Source organism: Pleuronectes platessa, chromosome 6, assembly GCF_947347685.1.
Source record: "Pleuronectes platessa chromosome 6, fPlePla1.1, whole genome shotgun sequence".
NCBI lineage: Eukaryota > Metazoa > Chordata > Actinopteri > Pleuronectiformes > Pleuronectidae > Pleuronectes > Pleuronectes platessa.
In genome coordinates this window covers 18,941,506-18,960,676 of record NC_070631.1, presented here as the reverse complement: position 1 = coordinate 18,960,676, position 19,171 = coordinate 18,941,506, and the positions used below count along the sequence as shown (strand labels likewise).

The following is a 19,171-nucleotide window of genomic DNA, read 5'->3' as shown; positions in this document are numbered from 1 at the left end:
GGTAAAGCACATGTCAGAAGTGGGATTTGAACCCACGCCTCCATTTGGAGACCAGAAATCCCTTTGACGAGGAAGGAGTCAGTCCTTGAGTCTGGCGCCTTAGACCGCTCGGCCATCCTGACATGTTTATCATAATTTCCTTAACAAATTCACATTTCATACCCGCCATGTCTCATACATAGATTATAAAAATGTCACATTCAACATATTCAAGGAATTTACATAAAAGAACAGATCTTCCTGAAAATGAATTGACTAAGTTGGTTTTCAAACATAAAACTGGCCCCTGTTGACCCCAAACCTCCCAAAAAAGATACTAAGCTTCTTCTGTTAGTCACATAGTCTTCACCATTGAATATGCAGTCAAAATATAAAAAAAATATTTTATTTGTTTCATGTAACCAGTGTTCAAATGAAAACCCACCTCACAAAGACACCTTGAGGTATATCACATGTCAGAAGTGGGATTTGAACCCACGCCTCCATTCGGAGACCAGAAATCCCTTTGACAAGGAAGGAGTCAGTCCTTGAGTCTGGCGCCTTAGGCCTCAGCCATCCTGACATTGGTAATTCCTATACCGTATAGAAATTCACACAGCGAGAGATCATATTTCATACCTGACTTGGGTCATACAAAGATTATCAAGATTTCACATTCACCACATTTAATGAATTTTAATGAAAGAACAGATCTTCCTGAAAATTAAGCAACTAAGTCGGTTTACAAACATGAAATTGGCCCCTGTTGACCCCAAACCTCCCAAAGAGGATACTAAGCTTCTTCTGTTAGTCACATAGTCTTCACCATTGAATATTCAGTCAAAATATAAAAAAAATGTTTTATTTGTTTCATGTAACCAGTTTTCAAATGTAATCCCACCTCACAAAGACACCTTGAGGTATATCACATGGCAGAAGTGGGATTTGAACCCACGCCTCCATTCGGAGACCAGAAATCCCTTTGACAAGGAAGGAGACAGTCCTTGAGTCTAGCGCCTTAGACCACTCGGCCATCCTGACTTGTTTATTATAATTTCCTTAACAAATTTACATTTCATAACCGCCATGTCTCATACATAGATTATAAAAATGTCACATTCAACACATTCAAGGAATTTTAATGAAAGAACAGATCTTCCTGTAAATTAAGCAACTAAGTCGGTTTACAAACATGAAATTGGCCCCTGTTGACCCCAAACCTCCCAAAGAGGATACTAAGCTTCTTCTGTTAGTCACATAGTCTTCACCATTGAATTTTCAATCAAAATGTACATTTTTTATTTTATTTGTTTCATGTAACCAGTGTTCAAATGTAAACCCACCTCACAAAGACACTTGGAGGTAAAACCCATGTCAGAAGTGGGATTTGAACCCACGCCTCCATTTGGAGACCAGAAATCCCTTTGACGAGGAAGGAGTCAGTCCTTGAGTCTGGCGCCTTAGACCGCTCGGCCATCCTGACATGTTTATTATAATTTTCTTAACAAATTCACATTTCATACCCGCCATGTCTCATACATAGATTATAAAAATGTCACATTCAACATATTCAAGGAATTTACATAAAAGAACAGATCTTCCTGAAAATGAATTGACTAAGTTGGTTTTCAAACATAAAACTGGCCCCTGTTGACCCCAAACCTCCCAAAAAAGATACTAAGCTTCTTCTGTTAGTCACATAGTCTTCACCATTGAATATTCAGTCAAAATATAAAAAAAATATTTTATTTGTTTCATGTAACCAGTGTTCAAATGAAAACCCACCTCACAAAGACACCTTGAGGTATATCACATGTCAGAAGTGGGATTTGAACCCACGCCTCCATTCGGAGACCAGAAATCCCTTTGACAAGGAAGGAGTCAGTCCTTGAGTCTGGCGCCTTAGGCCTCAGCCATCCTGACATTGGTAATTCCTATACCGTATAGAAATTCACACAGCGAGAGATCATATTTCATACCTGACTTGGGTCATACAAAGATTATCAAGATTTCACATTCACCACATTTAATGAATTTTAATGAAAGAACAGATCTTCCTGAAAATTAAGCAACTAAGTCGGTTTACAAACATGAAATTGGCCCCTGTTGACCCCAAACCTCCCAAAGAGGATACTAAGCTTCTTCTGTTAGTCACATAGTCTTCACCATTGAATATTCAGTCAAAATATAAAAAAAATGTTTTATTTGTTTCATGTAACCAGTTTTCAAATGTAATCCCACCTCACAAAGACACCTTGAGGTATATCACATGGCAGAAGTGGGATTTGAACCCACGCCTCCATTCGGAGACCAGGAATCCCTTTGACAAGGAAGGAGACAGTCCTTGAGTCTAGCGCCTTAGACCACTCGGCCATCCTGACTTGTTTATTATAATTTCCTTAACAAATTTACATTTCATACCCGCCATGTCTCATACATAGATTATAAAAATGTCACATTCAACACATTCAAGGAATTTTAATGAAAGAACAGATCTTCCTGTAAATTAAGCAACTAAGTCGGTTTACAAACATGAAATTGGCCCCTGTTGACCCCAAACCTCCCAAAGAGGATACTAAGCTTCTTCTGTTAGTCACATAGTCTTCACCATTGAATTTTCAATCAAAATGTACATTTTTTATTTTATTTGTTTCATGTAACCAGTGTTCAAATGTAAACCCACCTCACAAAGACACTTGGAGGTAAAACCCATGTCAGAAGTGGGATTTGAACCCACGCCTCCATTCGGAGACCAGAAATCCCTTTGACAAGGAAGGAGTCAGTCCTTGAGTCTGGCGCCTTAGACCGCTCGGCCATCCTGACATTGTTAATTCCTATACCGTATAGAAATTTACACAGAGAGATCATATTTCATACCTGACTTGGGTCATACAAAGATTGTCAAGATTTCACATTCACCACATTTAATGAATTTTCATGAAAGAACAGATCTTCCTGAAAATTAAGCAACTAAGTCGGTTTACAAACATGAAATTGGCCCCTGTTGACCCCAAACCTCCCAAAGAGGATACTAAGCTTCTTCTGTTAGTCACATAGTCTTCACCATTGAATATTCAGTCAAAATATAAAAAAAATATTTTATTTGTTTCATGTAACCAGTGTTCAAATGTAAACCTACCTAACAAAGACACCTTGAGGTATATCACATGTCAGAAGTGGGATTTGAACCCACGCCTCCATTCGGAGACCAGAAATCCCTTCGACAAGGAAGGAGTCAGTCCTTAAGTCTGGCGCCTTAGACCACTCGGCCATCCTGACGTGTTTATTATAATTTCCTTAACAAATTCACATTTCATACCCGCCATGTCTCATACATAGATTATAAAAATGTCACATTCAACATATTCAAGGAATTTACATAAAAGAACAGTTCTTCCTGAAAATGAAGTGACTAAGTTGGTTTAGAAACATAAAACTGGCCCCTGTTGACCCCAAACCTCCCAAAATAGATACTAAGCTTCTTCTGTTAGTCACATAGTCTTCACCATTGAATATTCAGTCAAAATATAAAAAAAATATTTTATTTGTTTCATGTAACCAGTGTTCAAATGTAAACCCACCTCACAAAGACACTTGGAGGTAAAACACATGTCAAAAGTGGAATTTGAACCCACTCCTCCATTCAGAGACCAGAAATCCCTTTGACGAGGAAGGAGTCAGTCCTTGAGTCTGGCGCCTTAGACCGCTCGGCCATCCTGACATTGTTAAATCCTATACCGTATAGAAATTCACACAGCGAGAGATCATATTTCATACCTGACTTGGGTCATACAAAGATTATCAAGATTTCACATTCACCACATTTAATGAATTTTAATGAAAGAACAGATCTTCCTGAAAATTAAGCAACTAAGTCGGTTTACAAACATGAAATTGGCCCCTGTTGACCCCAAACCTCCCAAAGAGGATACTAAGCTTCTTCTGTTAGTCACATAGTCTTCACCATTGAATTTTCAATCAAAATGTACATTTTTTATTTTATTTGTTTCATGTAACCAGTGTTCAAATGTAAACCCACCTCACAAAGACACTTGGAGGTAAAACACATGTCAGAAGTGGGATTTGAACCCACGCCTCCATTCGGAGACCAGAAATCCCTTTGACAAGGAAGGAGTCAGTCCTTGAGTCTAGCGCCTTAGACCACTCGGCCATCCTGACGTGTTTATTATAATTTCCTTAACAAATTCACATTTCATACCCGCCATGTCTCATACATAGATTATAAAAATGTCACATTCAACATACTCAAGGAATTTACATAAAAGAACAGATCTTCCTGAAAATGAAGTGACTAAGTTGGTTTACAAACATAAAACTGGCCCCTGTTGACCCCAAACCTCCCAAAAAAGATACTAAGCTTCTTCTGTTAGTCACATAGTCTTCACCATTGAATATTCAGTCAAAATATAAAAAAAATATTTTATTTGTTTCATGTAACCAGTGTTCAAATGTAAATCCACCTCACAAAGACACCTTGAGGTATATCACATGTCAGAAGTGGGATTTGAACCCACGCCTCCATTCGGAGACCAGAAATCCCTTTGACAGGGAAGGAGTCAGTCCTTGAGTCTGGCGCCTTAGGCCTCAGCCATCCTGACATTGGTAATTCCTATACCGTATAGAAATTCACACAGCGAGAGATCATATTTCATACCTGACTTGGGTCATACAAAGATTGTCAAGATTTCACATTCACCACATTTAATGAATTTTCATGAAAGAACAGATCTTCCTGAAAATTAAGCAACTAAGTCGGTTTACAAACATGAAATTGGCCCCTGTTGACCCCAAACCTCCCAAAGAGGATACTAAGCTTCTTCTGTTAGTCACATAGTCTTCACCATTGAATATTCAGTCAAAATATAAAAAAAATATTTTATTTGTTTCATGTAACCAGTGTTCAAATGTAAACCTACCTAACAAAGACACCTTGAGGTATATCACATGTCAGAAGTGGGATTTGAAACCGCCTCCATTCGGAGACCAGAAATCCCTTTGACAAGGAAGGAGTCAGTCCTTAAGTCTGGCGCCTTAGACCACTCGGCCATCCTGACGTGTTTATTATAATTTCCTTAACAAATTCACATTTCATACCCGCCATGTCTCATACATAGATTATAAAAATGTCACATTCAAAACATTCAAGGAATTTACATAAAAGAACAGATCTTCCTGAAAATTAAGCAACTAAGTCGGTTTACAAACATGAAATTGGCCCCTGTTGACCCCAAACCTCCCAAAGAGGATACTAAGCTTCTTCTGTTAGTCACATAGTCTTCACCATTGAATTTTCAATCAAAATGTACATTTTTTATTTTATTTGTTTCATGTAACCAGTGTTCAAATGTAAACCCACCTCACAAAGACACTTGGAGGTAAAACCCATGTCAGAAGTGGGATTTGAACCCACGCCTCCATTCGGAGACCAGAAATCCCTTTGACAAGGAAGGAGTCAGTCCTTGAGTCTGGCGCCTTAGACCGCTCGGCCATCCTGACATTGTTAATTCCTATACCGTATAGAAATTTACACAGAGAGATCATATTTCATACCTGACTTGGGTCATACAAAGATTGTCAAGATTTCACATTCACCACATTTAATGAATTTTCATGAAAGAACAGATCTTCCTGAAAATTAAGCAACTAAGTCGGTTTACAAACATGAAATTGGCCCCTGTTGACCCCAAACCTCCCAAAGAGGATACTAAGCTTCTTCTGTTAGTCACATAGTCTTCACCATTGAATATTCAGTCAAAATATAAAAAAAATATTTTATTTGTTTCATGTAACCAGTGTTCAAATGTAAACCTACCTAACAAAGACACCTTGAGGTATATCACATGTCAGAAGTGGGATTTGAACCCACGCCTCCATTTGGAGACCAGAAATCCCTTTGACAAGGAAGGAGTCAGTCCTTAAGTCTGGCGCCTTAGACCACTCGGCCATCCTGACGTGTTTATTATAATTTCCTTAACAAATTCACATTTCATACCCGCCATGTCTCATACATAGATTATAAAAATGTCACATTCAACATATTCAAGGAATTTACATAAAAGAACAGTTCTTCCTGAAAATGAAGTGACTAAGTTGGTTTAGAAACATAAAACTGGCCCCTGTTGACCCCAAACCTCCCAAAATAGATACTAAGCTTCTTCTGTTAGTCACATAGTCTTCACCATTGAATATTCAGTCAAAATATAAAAAAAATATTTTATTTGTTTCATGTAACCAGTGTTCAAATGTAAACCCACCTCACAAAGACACTTGGAGGTAAAACACATGTCAAAAGTGGAATTTGAACCCACTCCTCCATTCAGAGACCAGAAATCCCTTTGACGAGGAAGGAGTCAGTCCTTGAGTCTGGCGCCTTAGACCGCTCGGCCATCCTGACATTGTTAAATCCTATACCGTATAGAAATTCACACAGCGAGAGATCATATTTCATACCTGACTTGGGTCATACAAAGATTATCAAGATTTCACATTCACCACATTTAATGAATTTTAATGAAAGAACAGATCTTCCTGAAAATTAAGCAACTAAGTCGGTTTACAAACATGAAATTGGCCCCTGTTGACCCCAAACCTCCCAAAGAGGATACTAAGCTTCTTCTGTTAGTCACATAGTCTTCACCATTGAATTTTCAATCAAAATGTACATTTTTTATTTTATTTGTTTCATGTAACCAGTGTTCAAATGTAAACCCACCTCACAAAGACACTTGGAGGTAAAACACATGTCAGAAGTGGGATTTGAACCCACGCCTCCATTCGGAGACCAGAAATCCCTTTGACAAGGAAGGAGTCAGTCCTTGAGTCTAGCGCCTTAGACCACTCGGCCATCCTGACGTGTTTATTATAATTTCCTTAACAAATTCACATTTCATACCCGCCATGTCTCATACATAGATTATAAAAATGTCACATTCAACATACTCAAGGAATTTACATAAAAGAACAGATCTTCCTGAAAATGAAGTGACTAAGTTGGTTTACAAACATAAAACTGGCCCCTGTTGACCCCAAACCTCCCAAAAAAGATACTAAGCTTCTTCTGTTAGTCACATAGTCTTCACCATTGAATATTCAGTCAAAATATAAAAAAAATATTTTATTTGTTTCATGTAACCAGTGTTCAAATGTAAATCCACCTCACAAAGACACCTTGAGGTATATCACATGTCAGAAGTGGGATTTGAACCCACGCCTCCATTCGGAGACCAGAAATCCCTTTGACAGGGAAGGAGTCAGTCCTTGAGTCTGGCGCCTTAGGCCTCAGCCATCCTGACATTGGTAATTCCTATACCGTATAGAAATTCACACAGCGAGAGATCATATTTCATACCTGACTTGGGTCATACAAAGATTGTCAAGATTTCACATTCACCACATTTAATGAATTTTCATGAAAGAACAGATCTTCCTGAAAATTAAGCAACTAAGTCGGTTTACAAACATGAAATTGGCCCCTGTTGACCCCAAACCTCCCAAAGAGGATACTAAGCTTCTTCTGTTAGTCACATAGTCTTCACCATTGAATATTCAGTCAAAATATAAAAAAAATATTTTATTTGTTTCATGTAACCAGTGTTCAAATGTAAACCTACCTAACAAAGACACCTTGAGGTATATCACATGTCAGAAGTGGGATTTGAAACCGCCTCCATTCGGAGACCAGAAATCCCTTTGACAAGGAAGGAGTCAGTCCTTAAGTCTGGCGCCTTAGACCACTCGGCCATCCTGACGTGTTTATTATAATTTCCTTAACAAATTCACATTTCATACCCGCCATGTCTCATACATAGATTATAAAATGTCACATTCAACACATTCAAGGAATTTACATAAAAGAACAGATCTTCCTGAAAATGAAGTGACTAAGTTGGTTTACAAACATAAAACTGGCCCCTGTTGACCCCAAACCTCCCAAAAAAGATACTAAGCTTCTTCTGTTAGTCACATAGTCTTCACCATTGAATATTCAGTCAAAATATAAAAAAATTTTTTATTTGTTTCATGTAACCAGTGTTCAAACGTAAACCCACCTCACGAAGACACCTTGAGGTATATCACATGTCAGAAGTGGGATTTGAACCAACGCCTCCATTCGGAGACCAGAAATCCCTTTGACAAGGAAGGAGTCAGTCCTTGAGTCTGGCGCATTAGACCGCTCGGCCATCCTGACATTGTTAATTCCTATACCGTATAGAAATTTACACAGAGAGATCATATTTCATACCTGACTTGGGTCATACAAAGATTGTCAAGATTTCACATTCACCACATTTAATGAATTTTCATGAAAGAACAGATCTTCCTGAAAATTAAGCAACTAAGTCGGTTTACAATCATGAAATTGGCCCCTGTTGACCCCAAACCTCCCAAAGAGGATACTAAGCTTCTTCTGTTAGTCACATAGTCTTCACCATTGAATATTCAGTCAAAATATAAAAAAAATATTTTATTTGTTTCATGTAACCAGTGTTCAAATGTAAACCCACCTCACAAAGACACTTGGAGGTAAAACCTATGTCAGAAGTGGGATTTGAACTCACGCCTCCATTCGGAGACCAGAAATCCCTAGAATGAGGAAGGAGTCAGTCCTTGAGTCTTGCGCCTTAGACCACTCGGCCATCCTGACATGTTTATTATAATTTCCTTAACAATTTCACATCTCATACCCGCCATGTCTCATACATAGATTATAAAAATGTCACATTCAACACATTCAAGGAATTTACATAAAAGAACAGATCTTCCTGAAAATGAAGTGACTAAGTTGGTTTACAAACATAAAACTGGCCCCTGTTGACCCCAAACCTCCCAAAGAGGATACTAAGCTTCTTCTGTTAGTCACATAGTCTTCACCATTGAATATTCAGTCAAAATATAAAAAAAATATTTTATTTGTTTCATGTAACCAGTGTTCAAATGTAAACCCACCTCACAAAGACACCTTGAGGTATATCACATGTCAGAAGTGGGATTTGAACCCACGCCTCCATTCGGAGACCAGAAATCCCTTTGACAAGGAAGGAGTCAGTCCTTGAATCTGGGGCCTTAGACCGCTCGGCCATCCTGACATTGTTAATTCCTATACCGTATAGAAATTCACACAGCAAGAGATCATATTTCATACCTGACTTGGGTCATACAAAGATTTTCAAGATTTCACATTCACCACATTTAATGAATTTTCATGCAAGAACAGATCTTCCTGAAAATTAAGCAACTAAGTCAGTTTACAAACATGAAATTGGTCCCTGTTGACCCCAAACCTCCCAAAGAGGATACTAAGCTTCTTCTGTTAGTCACATAGTCTTCACCATTGAATATTCAGTCAAAATATAAAAAAAATATTTTATTTGTTTCATGTAACCAGTGTTCAAATGTAAACCTACCTCACAAAGACACCTTGAGGTATATCACATGTCAGAAGTGGGATTTGAACCCACGCCTCAATTCGGAGACCAGAAATCCCTTTGACAAGGAAGGAGTCAGTTCTTGAGTCTGGCGCCTTAGACCACTCGGCCATCCTGACGTGTTTATTATAATTTCCTTAACAAATTCACATTTCATACCCGCCATGTCTCATACATAGATTATAAAAATGTCACATTCAACATATTCAAGGAATTTACATAAAAGAACAGATCTTCCTGAAAATGAAGTGACTAAGTTGGTTTAGAAACATAAAACTGGCCCCTGTTGACCCCAAACCTCCCAAAAAAGATACTAAGCTTCTTCTGTTAGTCACATAGTCTTCACCATTGAATATTCAGTCAAAATATAAAAAAAATATTTTATTTGTTTCATGTAACCAGTGTTCAAATGTAAACCCACCTCACAAAGACACCTTGAGGTATATCACATGTCAGAAGTGGGATTTGAACCCACGCCTCCATTCGGAGACCAGAAATCCCTTTGACAAGGAAGGAGTCAGTCCTTGAGTCTGGCGCCTTAGACCACTCGTCCATCCTGACGTGTTTATTATAATTTCCTTAACAAATTCACATTTCATACCCGCCATGTCTCATACATAGATTATAAAAATGTCACATTCAACATACTCAAGGAATTTACATAAAAGAACAGATCTTCCTGAAAATGAAGTGACTAAGTTGGTTTACAAACATAAAACTGGCCCCTGTTGACCCCAAACCTCCCAAAAAAGATACTAAGCTTCTTCTGTTAGTCACATAGTCTTCACCATTGAATATTCAGTCAAAATATAAAAAAAATATTTTATTTGTTTCATGTAACCAGTGTTCAAATGTAAACCCACCTCACAAAGACACCTTGAGGTATATCACATGTCAGAAGTGGGATTTGAACCCACGCCTCCATTCGGAGACCAGAAATCCCTTTGACAAGGAAGGAGTCAGTCCTTGAGTCTGGCGCCTTAGACCGCTCGGCCATCCTGACATTGTTAATTCCTATACCGTATAGAAATTCACACAGCGAGAGATCATATTTCATACCTGACTTGGGTCATACAAAGATTGTCAAGATTTCACATTCACCACATTTAATGAATTTTCATGAAAGAACAGATCTTCCTGAAAATTAAGCAACTAAGTCGGTTTACAAACATGAAATTGGCCCCTGTTGACCCCAAACCTCCCAAAAAAGATACTAAGCTTCTTCTGTTAGTCACATAGTCTTCACCATTGAATTTTCAATCAAAATGTACATTTTTTATTTTATTTGTTTCATGTAACCAGTGTTCAAATGTAAACCCACCTCACAAAGACACTTGGAGGTAAAGCACATGTCAGAAGTGGGATTTGAACCCACGCCTCCATTTGGAGACCAGAAATCCCTTTGACGAGGAAGGAGTCAGTCCTTGAGTCTGGCGCCTTAGACCGCTCGGCCATCCTGACATGTTTATCATAATTTCCTTAACAAATTCACATTTCATACCCGCCATGTCTCATACATAGATTATAAAAATGTCACATTCAACATATTCAAGGAATTTACATAAAAGAACAGATCTTCCTGAAAATGAATTGACTAAGTTGGTTTTCAAACATAAAACTGGCCCCTGTTGACCCCAAACCTCCCAAAAAAGATACTAAGCTTCTTCTGTTAGTCACATAGTCTTCACCATTGAATATGCAGTCAAAATATAAAAAAAATATTTTATTTGTTTCATGTAACCAGTGTTCAAATGAAAACCCACCTCACAAAGACACCTTGAGGTATATCACATGTCAGAAGTGGGATTTGAACCCACGCCTCCATTCGGAGACCAGAAATCCCTTTGACAAGGAAGGAGTCAGTCCTTGAGTCTGGCGCCTTAGGCCTCAGCCATCCTGACATTGGTAATTCCTATACCGTATAGAAATTCACACAGCGAGAGATCATATTTCATACCTGACTTGGGTCATACAAAGATTATCAAGATTTCACATTCACCACATTTAATGAATTTTAATGAAAGAACAGATCTTCCTGAAAATTAAGCAACTAAGTCGGTTTACAAACATGAAATTGGCCCCTGTTGACCCCAAACCTCCCAAAGAGGATACTAAGCTTCTTCTGTTAGTCACATAGTCTTCACCATTGAATATTCAGTCAAAATATAAAAAAAATGTTTTATTTGTTTCATGTAACCAGTTTTCAAATGTAATCCCACCTCACAAAGACACCTTGAGGTATATCACATGGCAGAAGTGGGATTTGAACCCACGCCTCCATTCGGAGACCAGAAATCCCTTTGACAAGGAAGGAGACAGTCCTTGAGTCTAGCGCCTTAGACCACTCGGCCATCCTGACTTGTTTATTATAATTTCCTTAACAAATTTACATTTCATACCCGCCATGTCTCATACATAGATTATAAAAATGTCACATTCAACACATTCAAGGAATTTTAATGAAAGAACAGATCTTCCTGTAAATTAAGCAACTAAGTCGGTTTACAAACATGAAATTGGCCCCTGTTGACCCCAAACCTCCCAAAGAGGATACTAAGCTTCTTCTGTTAGTCACATAGTCTTCACCATTGAATTTTCAATCAAAATGTACATTTTTTATTTTATTTGTTTCATGTAACCAGTGTTCAAATGTAAACCCACCTCACAAAGACACTTGGAGGTAAAACCCATGTCAGAAGTGGGATTTGAACCCACGCCTCCATTTGGAGACCAGAAATCCCTTTGACGAGGAAGGAGTCAGTCCTTGAGTCTGGCGCCTTAGACCGCTCGGCCATCCTGACATGTTTATTATAATTTCCTTAACAAATTCACATTTCATACCCGCCATGTCTCATACATAGATTATAAAAATGTCACATTCAACATATTCAAGGAATTTACATAAAAGAACAGATCTTCCTGAAAATGAATTGACTAAGTTGGTTTTCAAACATAAAACTGGCCCCTGTTGACCCCAAACCTCCCAAAAAAGATACTAAGCTTCTTCTGTTAGTCACATAGTCTTCACCATTGAATATTCAGTCAAAATATAAAAAAAATATTTTATTTGTTTCATGTAACCAGTGTTCAAATGAAAACCCACCTCACAAAGACACCTTGAGGTATATCACATGTCAGAAGTGGGATTTGAACCCACGCCTCCATTCGGAGACCAGAAATCCCTTTGACAAGGAAGGAGTCAGTCCTTGAGTCTGGCGCCTTAGGCCTCAGCCATCCTGACATTGGTAATTCCTATACCGTATAGAAATTCACACAGCGAGAGATCATATTTCATACCTGACTTGGGTCATACAAAGATTATCAAGATTTCACATTCACCACATTTAATGAATTTTAATGAAAGAACAGATCTTCCTGAAAATTAAGCAACTAAGTCGGTTTACAAACATGAAATTGGCCCCTGTTGACCCCAAACCTCCCAAAGAGGATACTAAGCTTCTTCTGTTAGTCACATAGTCTTCACCATTGAATATTCAGTCAAAATATAAAAAAAATGTTTTATTTGTTTCATGTAACCAGTTTTCAAATGTAATCCCACCTCACAAAGACACCTTGAGGTATATCACATGGCAGAAGTGGGATTTGAACCCACGCCTCCATTCGGAGACCAGGAATCCCTTTGACAAGGAAGGAGACAGTCCTTGAGTCTAGCGCCTTAGACCACTCGGCCATCCTGACTTGTTTATTATAATTTCCTTAACAAATTTACATTTCATACCCGCCATGTCTCATACATAGATTATAAAAATGTCACATTCAACACATTCAAGGAATTTTAATGAAAGAACAGATCTTCCTGTAAATTAAGCAACTAAGTCGGTTTACAAACATGAAATTGGCCCCTGTTGACCCCAAACCTCCCAAAGAGGATACTAAGCTTCTTCTGTTAGTCACATAGTCTTCACCATTGAATTTTCAATCAAAATGTACATTTTTTATTTTATTTGTTTCATGTAACCAGTGTTCAAATGTAAACCCACCTCACAAAGACACTTGGAGGTAAAACCCATGTCAGAAGTGGGATTTGAACCCACGCCTCCATTCGGAGACCAGAAATCCCTTTGACAAGGAAGGAGTCAGTCCTTGAGTCTGGCGCCTTAGACCGCTCGGCCATCCTGACATTGTTAATTCCTATACCGTATAGAAATTTACACAGAGAGATCATATTTCATACCTGACTTGGGTCATACAAAGATTGTCAAGATTTCACATTCACCACATTTAATGAATTTTCATGAAAGAACAGATCTTCCTGAAAATTAAGCAACTAAGTCGGTTTACAAACATGAAATTGGCCCCTGTTGACCCCAAACCTCCCAAAGAGGATACTAAGCTTCTTCTGTTAGTCACATAGTCTTCACCATTGAATATTCAGTCAAAATATAAAAAAAATATTTTATTTGTTTCATGTAACCAGTGTTCAAATGTAAACCTACCTAACAAAGACACCTTGAGGTATATCACATGTCAGAAGTGGGATTTGAACCCACGCCTCCATTCGGAGACCAGAAATCCCTTTGACAAGGAAGGAGTCAGTCCTTAAGTCTGGCGCCTTAGACCACTCGGCCATCCTGACGTGTTTATTATAATTTCCTTAACAAATTCACATTTCATACCCGCCATGTCTCATACATAGATTATAAAAATGTCACATTCAACATATTCAAGGAATTTACATAAAAGAACAGTTCTTCCTGAAAATGAAGTGACTAAGTTGGTTTAGAAACATAAAACTGGCCCCTGTTGACCCCAAACCTCCCAAAATAGATACTAAGCTTCTTCTGTTAGTCACATAGTCTTCACCATTGAATATTCAGTCAAAATATAAAAAAAATATTTTATTTGTTTCATGTAACCAGTGTTCAAATGTAAACCCACCTCACAAAGACACTTGGAGGTAAAACACATGTCAAAAGTGGAATTTGAACCCACTCCTCCATTCAGAGACCAGAAATCCCTTTGACGAGGAAGGAGTCAGTCCTTGAGTCTGGCGCCTTAGACCGCTCGGCCATCCTGACATTGTTAAATCCTATACCGTATAGAAATTCACACAGCGAGAGATCATATTTCATACCTGACTTGGGTCATACAAAGATTATCAAGATTTCACATTCACCACATTTAATGAATTTTAATGAAAGAACAGATCTTCCTGAAAATTAAGCAACTAAGTCGGTTTACAAACATGAAATTGGCCCCTGTTGACCCCAAACCTCCCAAAGAGGATACTAAGCTTCTTCTGTTAGTCACATAGTCTTCACCATTGAATTTTCAATCAAAATGTACATTTTTTATTTTATTTGTTTCATGTAACCAGTGTTCAAATGTAAACCCACCTCACAAAGACACTTGGAGGTAAAACACATGTCAGAAGTGGGATTTGAACCCACGCCTCCATTCGGAGACCAGAAATCCCTTTGACAAGGAAGGAGTCAGTCCTTGAGTCTAGCGCCTTAGACCACTCGGCCATCCTGACGTGTTTATTATAATTTCCTTAACAAATTCACATTTCATACCCGCCATGTCTCATACATAGATTATAAAAATGTCACATTCAACATACTCAAGGAATTTACATAAAAGAACAGATCTTCCTGAAAATGAAGTGACTAAGTTGGTTTACAAACATAAAACTGGCCCCTGTTGACCCCAAACCTCCCAAAAAAGATACTAAGCTTCTTCTGTTAGTCACATAGTCTTCACCATTGAATATTCAGTCAAAATATAAAAAAAATATTTTATTTGTTTCATGTAACCAGTGTTCAAATGTAAATCCACCTCACAAAGACACCTTGAGGTATATCACATGTCAGAAGTGGGATTTGAACCCACGCCTCCATTCGGAGACCAGAAATCCCTTTGACAGGGAAGGAGTCAGTCCTTGAGTCTGGCGCCTTAGGCCTCAGCCATCCTGACATTGGTAATTCCTATACCGTATAGAAATTCACACAGCGAGAGATCATATTTCATACCTGACTTGGGTCATACAAAGATTGTCAAGATTTCACATTCACCACATTTAATGAATTTTCATGAAAGAACAGATCTTCCTGAAAATTAAGCAACTAAGTCGGTTTACAAACATGAAATTGGCCCCTGTTGACCCCAAACCTCCCAAAGAGGATACTAAGCTTCTTCTGTTAGTCACATAGTCTTCACCATTGAATATTCAGTCAAAATATAAAAAAAATATTTTATTTGTTTCATGTAACCAGTGTTCAAATGTAAACCTACCTAACAAAGACACCTTGAGGTATATCACATGTCAGAAGTGGGATTTGAAACCGCCTCCATTCGGAGACCAGAAATCCCTTTGACAAGGAAGGAGTCAGTCCTTAAGTCTGGCGCCTTAGACCACTCGGCCATCCTGACGTGTTTATTATAATTTCCTTAACAAATTCACATTTCATACCCGCCATGTCTCATACATAGATTATAAAATGTCACATTCAACACATTCAAGGAATTTACATAAAAGAACAGATCTTCCTGAAAATGAAGTGACTAAGTTGGTTTACAAACATAAAACTGGCCCCTGTTGACCCCAAACCTCCCAAAAAAGATACTAAGCTTCTTCTGTTAGTCACATAGTCTTCACCATTGAATATTCAGTCAAAATATAAAAAAATTTTTTATTTGTTTCATGTAACCAGTGTTCAAACGTAAACCCACCTCACGAAGACACCTTGAGGTATATCACATGTCAGAAGTGGGATTTGAACCAACGCCTCCATTCGGAGACCAGAAATCCCTTTGACAAGGAAGGAGTCAGTCCTTGAGTCTGGCGCATTAGACCGCTCGGCCATCCTGACATTGTTAATTCCTATACCGTATAGAAATTTACACAGAGAGATCATATTTCATACCTGACTTGGGTCATACAAAGATTGTCAAGATTTCACATTCACCACATTTAATGAATTTTCATGAAAGAACAGATCTTCCTGAAAATTAAGCAACTAAGTCGGTTTACAATCATGAAATTGGCCCCTGTTGACCCCAAACCTCCCAAAGAGGATACTAAGCTTCTTCTGTTAGTCACATAGTCTTCACCATTGAATATTCAGTCAAAATATAAAAAAAATATTTTATTTGTTTCATGTAACCAGTGTTCAAATGTAAACCCACCTCACAAAGACACTTGGAGGTAAAACCTATGTCAGAAGTGGGATTTGAACTCACGCCTCCATTCGGAGACCAGAAATCCCTAGAATGAGGAAGGAGTCAGTCCTTGAGTCTTGCGCCTTAGACCACTCGGCCATCCTGACATGTTTATTATAATTTCCTTAACAATTTCACATCTCATACCCGCCATGTCTCATACATAGATTATAAAAATGTCACATTCAACACATTCAAGGAATTTACATAAAAGAACAGATCTTCCTGAAAATGAAGTGACTAAGTTGGTTTACAAACATAAAACTGGCCCCTGTTGACCCCAAACCTCCCAAAGAGGATACTAAGCTTCTTCTGTTAGTCACATAGTCTTCACCATTGAATATTCAGTCAAAATATAAAAAAAATATTTTATTTGTTTCATGTAACCAGTGTTCAAATGTAAACCCACCTCACAAAGACACCTTGAGGTATATCACATGTCAGAAGTGGGATTTGAACCCACGCCTCCATTCGGAGACCAGAAATCCCTTTGACAAGGAAGGAGTCAGTCCTTGAATCTGGGGCCTTAGACCGCTCGGCCATCCTGACATTGTTAATTCCTATACCGTATAGAAATTCACACAGCAAGAGATCATATTTCATACCTGACTTGGGTCATACAAAGATTTTCAAGATTTCACATTCACCACATTTAATGAATTTTCATGCAAGAACAGATCTTCCTGAAAATTAAGCAACTAAGTCGGTTTACAAACATGAAATTGGTCCCTGTTGACCCCAAACCTCCCAAAGAGGATACTAAGCTTCTTCTGTTAGTCACATAGTCTTCACCATTGAATATTCAGTCAAAATATAAAAAAAATATTTTATTTGTTTCATGTAACCAGTGTTCAAATGTAAACCTACCTCACAAAGACACCTTGAGGTATATCACATGTCAGAAGTGGGATTTGAACCCACGCCTCAATTCGGAGACCAGAAATCCCTTTGACAAGGAAGGAGTCAGTTCTTGAGTCTGGCGCCTTAGACCACTCGGCCATCCTGACGTGTTTATTATAATTTCCTTAACAAATTCACATTTCATACCCGCCATGTCTCATACATAGATTATAAAAATGTCACATTCAACATATTCAAGGAATTTACATAAAAGAACAGATCTTCCTGAAAATGAAGTGACTAAGTTGGTTTAGAAACATAAAACTGGCCCCTGTTGACCCCAAACCTCCCAAAAAAGATACTAAGCTTCTTCTGTTAGTCACATAGTCTTCACCATTGAATATTCAGTCAAAATATAAAAAAAATATTTTATTTGTTTCATGTAACCAGTGTTCAAATGTAAACCCACCTCACAAAGACACCTTGAGGTATATCACATGTCAGAAGTGGGATTTGAACCCACGCCTCCATTCGGAGACCAGAAATCCCTTTGACAAGGAAGGAGTCAGTCCTTGAGTCTGGCGCCTTAGACCACTCGTCCATCCTGACGTGTTTATTATAATTTCCTTAACAAATTCACATTTCATACCCGCCATGTCTCATACATAGATTATAAAAATGTCACATTCAACATACTCAAGGAATTTACATAAAAGAACAGATCTTCCTGAAAATGAAGTGACTAAGTTGGTTTACAAACATAAAACTGGCCCCTGTTGACCCCAAACCTCCCAAAAAAGATACTAAGCTTCTTCTGTTAGTCACATAGTCTTCACCATTGAATATTCAGTCAAAATATAAAAAAAATATTTTATTTGTTTCATGTAACCAGTGTTCAAATGTAAACCCACCTCACAAAGACACCTTGAGGTATATCACATGTCAGAAGTGGGATTTGAAACCACGCCTCCATTCGGAGACCAGAAATCCCTTTGACAAGGAAGGAGTCAGTCCTTGAGTCTGGCGCCTTAGACCGCTCGGCCATCCTGACATTGTTAATTCCTATACCGTATAGAAATTTACACAGAGAGATCATATTTCATACCTGACTTGGGTCATACAAAGATTGTCAAGATTTCACATTCACCACATTTAATGAATTTTCATGAAAGAACAGATCTTCCTGAAAATTAAGCAACTAAGTCGGTTTACAAACATGAAATTGGCCCCTGTTGACCCCAAACCTCCCAAAGAGGATACTAAGCTTCTTCTTTTAGTCACATAGTCTTCACCATTGAATATTCAGTCAAAATATAAAAAAAATATTTTATTTGTTTCATGTAACCAGTGTTCAAATGTAAACCTACCTAACAAAGACACCTTGAGGTATATCACATGTCAGAAGTGGGATTTGAACCCACGCCTCCATTCGGAGACCAGAAATCCCTTTGACAAGGAAGGAGTCTGTCCTTAAGTCTGGCGCCTTAGACCACTCGGCCATCCTGACGTGTTTATTATAATTTCCTTAACAAATTCACATTTCATACCCGCCATGTCTCATACATAGATTATAAAAATGTCACATTCAACATATTCAAGGAATTTACATAAAAGAACAGATCTTCCTGAAAATGAAGTGACTAAGTTGGTTTAGAAACATAAAACTGGCCCCTGTTGACCCCAAACCTCCCAAAATAGATACTAAGCTTCTTCTGTTAGTCACA

General features: G+C 38.1%; 28 non-coding genes across 28 annotated transcripts; all 28 read right to left on the bottom strand.

Annotated features, from left to right (window-relative positions):
- Positions 1-11: 11 nt before the first annotated feature.
- Positions 12-122, bottom strand: trnal-caa (transfer RNA leucine (anticodon CAA)). Its single transcript has 2 exons — positions 85-122; positions 12-57 (listed from the first exon to the last, which is right to left on the bottom strand). It is a non-coding gene; the product is annotated as a tRNA-Leu (tRNA).
- Positions 123-909: 787 nt separating this feature from the next.
- trnal-caa (transfer RNA leucine (anticodon CAA)) lies at positions 910-1,020 on the bottom strand. The gene is made up of 2 exons: positions 983-1,020; positions 910-955 (listed from the first exon to the last, which is right to left on the bottom strand). It is a non-coding gene; the product is annotated as a tRNA-Leu (tRNA).
- Positions 1,021-1,351: 331 nt separating this feature from the next.
- trnal-caa (transfer RNA leucine (anticodon CAA)) lies at positions 1,352-1,462 on the bottom strand. The gene is made up of 2 exons: positions 1,425-1,462; positions 1,352-1,397 (listed from the first exon to the last, which is right to left on the bottom strand). It is a non-coding gene; the product is annotated as a tRNA-Leu (tRNA).
- Positions 1,463-2,249: 787 nt separating this feature from the next.
- Positions 2,250-2,360, bottom strand: trnal-caa (transfer RNA leucine (anticodon CAA)). Its single transcript has 2 exons — positions 2,323-2,360; positions 2,250-2,295 (listed from the first exon to the last, which is right to left on the bottom strand). It is a non-coding gene; the product is annotated as a tRNA-Leu (tRNA).
- Positions 2,361-2,691: 331 nt separating this feature from the next.
- trnal-caa (transfer RNA leucine (anticodon CAA)) lies at positions 2,692-2,802 on the bottom strand. The gene is made up of 2 exons: positions 2,765-2,802; positions 2,692-2,737 (listed from the first exon to the last, which is right to left on the bottom strand). It is a non-coding gene; the product is annotated as a tRNA-Leu (tRNA).
- Positions 2,803-3,147: 345 nt separating this feature from the next.
- Positions 3,148-3,258, bottom strand: trnal-uaa (transfer RNA leucine (anticodon UAA)). The gene is made up of 2 exons: positions 3,221-3,258; positions 3,148-3,193 (listed from the first exon to the last, which is right to left on the bottom strand). It is a non-coding gene; the product is annotated as a tRNA-Leu (tRNA).
- Positions 3,259-4,047: 789 nt separating this feature from the next.
- On the bottom strand, positions 4,048-4,158 carry trnal-caa (transfer RNA leucine (anticodon CAA)). Its single transcript has 2 exons — positions 4,121-4,158; positions 4,048-4,093 (listed from the first exon to the last, which is right to left on the bottom strand). It is a non-coding gene; the product is annotated as a tRNA-Leu (tRNA).
- A 1,227-nt stretch (positions 4,159-5,385) lies between these two features.
- Positions 5,386-5,496, bottom strand: trnal-caa (transfer RNA leucine (anticodon CAA)). Its single transcript has 2 exons — positions 5,459-5,496; positions 5,386-5,431 (listed from the first exon to the last, which is right to left on the bottom strand). It is a non-coding gene; the product is annotated as a tRNA-Leu (tRNA).
- A 345-nt stretch (positions 5,497-5,841) lies between these two features.
- Positions 5,842-5,952, bottom strand: trnal-uaa (transfer RNA leucine (anticodon UAA)). Its single transcript has 2 exons — positions 5,915-5,952; positions 5,842-5,887 (listed from the first exon to the last, which is right to left on the bottom strand). It is a non-coding gene; the product is annotated as a tRNA-Leu (tRNA).
- Positions 5,953-6,741: 789 nt separating this feature from the next.
- Positions 6,742-6,852, bottom strand: trnal-caa (transfer RNA leucine (anticodon CAA)). The gene is made up of 2 exons: positions 6,815-6,852; positions 6,742-6,787 (listed from the first exon to the last, which is right to left on the bottom strand). It is a non-coding gene; the product is annotated as a tRNA-Leu (tRNA).
- A 1,681-nt stretch (positions 6,853-8,533) lies between these two features.
- On the bottom strand, positions 8,534-8,644 carry trnal-caa (transfer RNA leucine (anticodon CAA)). Its single transcript has 2 exons — positions 8,607-8,644; positions 8,534-8,579 (listed from the first exon to the last, which is right to left on the bottom strand). It is a non-coding gene; the product is annotated as a tRNA-Leu (tRNA).
- A 331-nt stretch (positions 8,645-8,975) lies between these two features.
- Positions 8,976-9,086, bottom strand: trnal-caa (transfer RNA leucine (anticodon CAA)). The gene is made up of 2 exons: positions 9,049-9,086; positions 8,976-9,021 (listed from the first exon to the last, which is right to left on the bottom strand). It is a non-coding gene; the product is annotated as a tRNA-Leu (tRNA).
- A 347-nt stretch (positions 9,087-9,433) lies between these two features.
- Positions 9,434-9,544, bottom strand: trnal-caa (transfer RNA leucine (anticodon CAA)). The gene is made up of 2 exons: positions 9,507-9,544; positions 9,434-9,479 (listed from the first exon to the last, which is right to left on the bottom strand). It is a non-coding gene; the product is annotated as a tRNA-Leu (tRNA).
- Positions 9,545-9,875: 331 nt separating this feature from the next.
- trnal-caa (transfer RNA leucine (anticodon CAA)) lies at positions 9,876-9,986 on the bottom strand. The gene is made up of 2 exons: positions 9,949-9,986; positions 9,876-9,921 (listed from the first exon to the last, which is right to left on the bottom strand). It is a non-coding gene; the product is annotated as a tRNA-Leu (tRNA).
- Positions 9,987-10,317: 331 nt separating this feature from the next.
- On the bottom strand, positions 10,318-10,428 carry trnal-caa (transfer RNA leucine (anticodon CAA)). The gene is made up of 2 exons: positions 10,391-10,428; positions 10,318-10,363 (listed from the first exon to the last, which is right to left on the bottom strand). It is a non-coding gene; the product is annotated as a tRNA-Leu (tRNA).
- A 347-nt stretch (positions 10,429-10,775) lies between these two features.
- Positions 10,776-10,886, bottom strand: trnal-caa (transfer RNA leucine (anticodon CAA)). Its single transcript has 2 exons — positions 10,849-10,886; positions 10,776-10,821 (listed from the first exon to the last, which is right to left on the bottom strand). It is a non-coding gene; the product is annotated as a tRNA-Leu (tRNA).
- Positions 10,887-11,673: 787 nt separating this feature from the next.
- Positions 11,674-11,784, bottom strand: trnal-caa (transfer RNA leucine (anticodon CAA)). Its single transcript has 2 exons — positions 11,747-11,784; positions 11,674-11,719 (listed from the first exon to the last, which is right to left on the bottom strand). It is a non-coding gene; the product is annotated as a tRNA-Leu (tRNA).
- A 331-nt stretch (positions 11,785-12,115) lies between these two features.
- On the bottom strand, positions 12,116-12,226 carry trnal-caa (transfer RNA leucine (anticodon CAA)). Its single transcript has 2 exons — positions 12,189-12,226; positions 12,116-12,161 (listed from the first exon to the last, which is right to left on the bottom strand). It is a non-coding gene; the product is annotated as a tRNA-Leu (tRNA).
- A 787-nt stretch (positions 12,227-13,013) lies between these two features.
- trnal-caa (transfer RNA leucine (anticodon CAA)) lies at positions 13,014-13,124 on the bottom strand. The gene is made up of 2 exons: positions 13,087-13,124; positions 13,014-13,059 (listed from the first exon to the last, which is right to left on the bottom strand). It is a non-coding gene; the product is annotated as a tRNA-Leu (tRNA).
- Positions 13,125-13,455: 331 nt separating this feature from the next.
- trnal-caa (transfer RNA leucine (anticodon CAA)) lies at positions 13,456-13,566 on the bottom strand. The gene is made up of 2 exons: positions 13,529-13,566; positions 13,456-13,501 (listed from the first exon to the last, which is right to left on the bottom strand). It is a non-coding gene; the product is annotated as a tRNA-Leu (tRNA).
- A 345-nt stretch (positions 13,567-13,911) lies between these two features.
- trnal-uaa (transfer RNA leucine (anticodon UAA)) lies at positions 13,912-14,022 on the bottom strand. The gene is made up of 2 exons: positions 13,985-14,022; positions 13,912-13,957 (listed from the first exon to the last, which is right to left on the bottom strand). It is a non-coding gene; the product is annotated as a tRNA-Leu (tRNA).
- Positions 14,023-14,811: 789 nt separating this feature from the next.
- On the bottom strand, positions 14,812-14,922 carry trnal-caa (transfer RNA leucine (anticodon CAA)). Its single transcript has 2 exons — positions 14,885-14,922; positions 14,812-14,857 (listed from the first exon to the last, which is right to left on the bottom strand). It is a non-coding gene; the product is annotated as a tRNA-Leu (tRNA).
- A 1,681-nt stretch (positions 14,923-16,603) lies between these two features.
- Positions 16,604-16,714, bottom strand: trnal-caa (transfer RNA leucine (anticodon CAA)). Its single transcript has 2 exons — positions 16,677-16,714; positions 16,604-16,649 (listed from the first exon to the last, which is right to left on the bottom strand). It is a non-coding gene; the product is annotated as a tRNA-Leu (tRNA).
- A 331-nt stretch (positions 16,715-17,045) lies between these two features.
- On the bottom strand, positions 17,046-17,156 carry trnal-caa (transfer RNA leucine (anticodon CAA)). The gene is made up of 2 exons: positions 17,119-17,156; positions 17,046-17,091 (listed from the first exon to the last, which is right to left on the bottom strand). It is a non-coding gene; the product is annotated as a tRNA-Leu (tRNA).
- A 347-nt stretch (positions 17,157-17,503) lies between these two features.
- trnal-caa (transfer RNA leucine (anticodon CAA)) lies at positions 17,504-17,614 on the bottom strand. The gene is made up of 2 exons: positions 17,577-17,614; positions 17,504-17,549 (listed from the first exon to the last, which is right to left on the bottom strand). It is a non-coding gene; the product is annotated as a tRNA-Leu (tRNA).
- Positions 17,615-17,945: 331 nt separating this feature from the next.
- Positions 17,946-18,056, bottom strand: trnal-caa (transfer RNA leucine (anticodon CAA)). Its single transcript has 2 exons — positions 18,019-18,056; positions 17,946-17,991 (listed from the first exon to the last, which is right to left on the bottom strand). It is a non-coding gene; the product is annotated as a tRNA-Leu (tRNA).
- A 331-nt stretch (positions 18,057-18,387) lies between these two features.
- On the bottom strand, positions 18,388-18,498 carry trnal-caa (transfer RNA leucine (anticodon CAA)). Its single transcript has 2 exons — positions 18,461-18,498; positions 18,388-18,433 (listed from the first exon to the last, which is right to left on the bottom strand). It is a non-coding gene; the product is annotated as a tRNA-Leu (tRNA).
- Positions 18,499-18,843: 345 nt separating this feature from the next.
- On the bottom strand, positions 18,844-18,954 carry trnal-uaa (transfer RNA leucine (anticodon UAA)). The gene is made up of 2 exons: positions 18,917-18,954; positions 18,844-18,889 (listed from the first exon to the last, which is right to left on the bottom strand). It is a non-coding gene; the product is annotated as a tRNA-Leu (tRNA).
- Positions 18,955-19,171: the final 217 nt, after the last annotated feature.